Genomic DNA, 3,791 nt, shown 5'->3' with positions numbered 1-3,791 from the left:
CACAATAAAAAATTCTAAAATTCATCCGAAAATTTCATCAATTACTTATTTTGTATTTGTTTTTCAATGCTTAATAAGAAACCCTGCTAATTGATACACTTAGTGTTTTTGTATGTTGCTTCCTTTAGTACAAACTTGGTGTATAATACGTCCAAATTTTAATAGGAGCAGTCTTTATTTTACCACATTTGCAAGATACCTTCGGGATCAGGAAACTTTTTGCTAAATGTGATAATTTCTTCATCCGAAAATTCTCTGGAACATTGAACTTAGACTCGGTAACAAATTATGCTTACCCATGAAGTCTATGTAAGTCTGCCTTGCCGCACACACTTAGATAAAAACGTATAAATTTACGTTATCTAAAATATTCAAGCATCAGACATGACACTTAGAGGTATGGTACCAATAGTCATTGTATTAGACGAGTCAGCATTTTCATTAATTTATTATAAGACTTGTAATCAACGCATTGCGTTGTAATCAGTCAATGTGTGTTTTATTCAGTCCCAGGAAGTAATATTACTGGAAAAATGTACAATACTTATGTTATAACGACACAAAAGTTCGATGTGGTTGCACCTGTTTTCATTTTATCCTTTGAACCAATATATTGAACAGAGATGGCATATCTCACTCTAACTAATAGTTTTCCTATACGAGGTGAATTGTGGATCTGAGATCATTAAGGGAGCATTTGGCCAATTTTCAATTGACTTATTTCTATGTGTTGGAGCTGTCCATGCCCGAGAGGCTGAAAATGTTTGACTCACATTTTAGTTGTTTCAGTAAAATGCTGCCATTTAGAGAATTGCGGTATTGTGATTTGTATCATAAATCATCTTTAAATTTCTTTTTATTTTTACTATGATAGTTTCGTCATCCATCACGAAACACAATTTGGTGAGCAACTTCTTGCAAAGTTTCTGAGCACCAGTTTTCTTAGTGACGTTTTGTATTTCATTCCGATTTGGGACATTTTGCTTCTTGGTAAACATACATAAATGATATTTACTCAGATTTTCAGGTTATTTACTCATACGGTTCAAAAGCTACAGGAAATTTTCGGTGTGACATTTTTATCCAATTTACCTTCATTTGTTCTGATGGTATAATCCCAGAGTAGAATCATTAAACCCATTCACTGTGTATCGTTACAAAGAATCTGATCAAATCTAACCTAACTTAAATTTTCTACAACTCAGAAATTTCATTCCCATGTTTCGATCGGCAAACTCGATTCGATCAATCGATCCGAGTCCATTATTGATTGCATTCAATGAAATATTTTACCAGCAATAGTAGTTTCAATTAGTCGAACGCATTGAATCGTGGAGAGTCATTAGCGGATGATCTCGTTCGTTTCGTTCGTATGATCACCGAACGCATGATCGTTTTAATAGATGAATGGTAATGATGCCCAATTCTTCGATCAACATCTCTTTTGAGCCATTTTCCGGTGTTATTATCAGTATGTATGAGTGTGTGAGATCATCATTACCAGCTCGACGATGTTCGAACACCGCGTAGACTGTGTTTCCCGACGAGTACATCGTGTAAAGCCTTCGTCGGAGTGTTGTTTAATTTTACTTTTTCTTTACCAGATTTTATTTTATTTTATTTTTTTGTAGAAGCTGTCGGCCGCCATTTCCCACTGGCTAGCAGGTTGGTCGGGCAATCGTTTAAGCGGTTAGAAAGCAAGATCGGAGTTGTCTGTGCGTTTTGCTCGAACATTTCCTGTACCAATATGCAACATTATGTTCGCGGCGGATGTCCAACAGAAGCACGAAACAGCTGATTCATGTGTTGGAAGCTTTCTACAGCCGATGCGATGTGACGGTTAGTAGCATAATTGATTTGAGGGTGGAAAGACCCTTAGGATTATTTTCTTCCTTCCTCTTGATTGCCGATATATTTTTTGTTAATTAGAATCAAGTATTAGAGTAGGCCAGCGTGAAGAGCTTATCACTAAATTGAATTGTTTTGCTTGACATAGAAACAATATTGAGAAATAATATCCTGTGGAGAAATGGTCAAGTTTGAGATCTTTTTGCATCATATTCTGAAGGTTAAATGGAGGAAATGACATAGAATTTTCTTCACTTCTTTTAATCAAGATGAAACATTGAGATATTAATCTAGGTAACACGCCGTACAGAAATTGTAATTGAGTGAGTATTTATTGTGTTAAAAACAAATCCCAAATATGTTTCGTTTGTGAACATGTTTCAAAAAAATGGTGAGTCAAAGTCATATCAACAAAAGTTCTGCCATAATACATATTAAAGTAGAATTACTCAAAAATAGGATAAAAGCATCTTTGAAAATGTGCAGGGATGTCAGAAGAAACCTTCTCATGAACGAATAGGAGGTGATCGTCAGGTGGAAGCAGTACATCTGAATGGCGAAACACAAGATACAGAGAACGATACAGAAAGCAATCTGGGCGCATGGTCACAGATTCCAAGATTTATCGGGAATATGTGTTAAGATCGGTAAGCTGAGAAACGACAAAGAAACGGGCAATAATCGTCATGCCTCTACCCATACGCATCTTTGAAGTGGGACGGACGGTTTACACTTGAGATATTTTGTGATATTTCATCCTTTGATTTGGTTATGTACGTCTTGATACATCACTCTGCCGCCTTCAAATATTTGGACCACAACTGCACCGATACGACACAGAACACCATATTTTATAGTTACCTTTTTGATTATATAATCTATGTGCTGTATAAAATTCATTTTCTCGACAATATAAACTTTTAAATATTTCATTACGCTTACTCGCTCTATTTCATGGTTGTTTATTCGCAGTATTAGTGGCTGTTTTATTTTTCGATTTCCAATAATCATCCATTTAGCCCAAATAAAGACAAAGTTTTTTCTCCTCCAAATACTTCGGTAAAACCTCCAATTCAGCGTTTGAATCTTATTTAGGTTTTTACCTTCCCAGTATAAAGCAGAATCGTCGGCGAAAAGTTTTAACTTTCCCCTACGGAGACGATTTTTCATATCGTCTATGTATATTATGAACAATAGAGGACCTAAGACACTTCCTTGAGGGACACCCAAATTGTTGTGTCGAAGTTTAGAGAAAAAGTTACCAAAATTGGTCCTTTGCCTCCTATTTGACAGATAATTCTCGAACCACTGTAACACAATTCCACGTAGCCCGATTTTACACAATAGTTTTACCGCTCTGTCAATTGTCTCAAATGCTCTTTTGAAATTTAAGAAAATCACTACAGTGAATGTACCATCATCACCATTACACTTCCAGCTCCACAAAAGAAGATTTATCACCGTTTCTGTTGAGTAATTTATTCTAAAACCTGATTGTTCCGCAATCAAACGGTTATTCGAGTTTACACATCTAAATTATTGTTCTTCGACTATAACTTCCAATATGTTCTCTTGCAATTCCAACATGTTGACAGGTTTGTAGAGCGTGGCATCGCTCGTGTTTATTGTATTTGGAATTGGAACAATAGTCGATACTTTCCACGATTCAGGTAAAATTTCTATGGTCAGACATTCATTAACTATTTTTGTAAACATCTTATTAATCACTGAGACAGCATCTATGAAAACACCTGTTGTAACATCTTTAGTAATTGTTTTAAAATCTTGAATGATGTGCGACAATTCGTACTCTGAAACAACTTCGAAACTTTAGAAAAGTTGTGTAGAATTTATCTATTGATCCGATACTACATCATTAGTATTGCTTGGAATACTGTTGTGTATTTCAGCGATGCTATCTACGAAATAGTCGTTAAACTTGT

The sequence above is a fragment of the Malaya genurostris genome, chromosome 2, assembly GCF_030247185.1.
Source record: "Malaya genurostris strain Urasoe2022 chromosome 2, Malgen_1.1, whole genome shotgun sequence".
Lineage (NCBI taxonomy): Eukaryota > Metazoa > Arthropoda > Insecta > Diptera > Culicidae > Malaya > Malaya genurostris.
Note: the sequence above shows the minus strand (reverse complement) of the source record.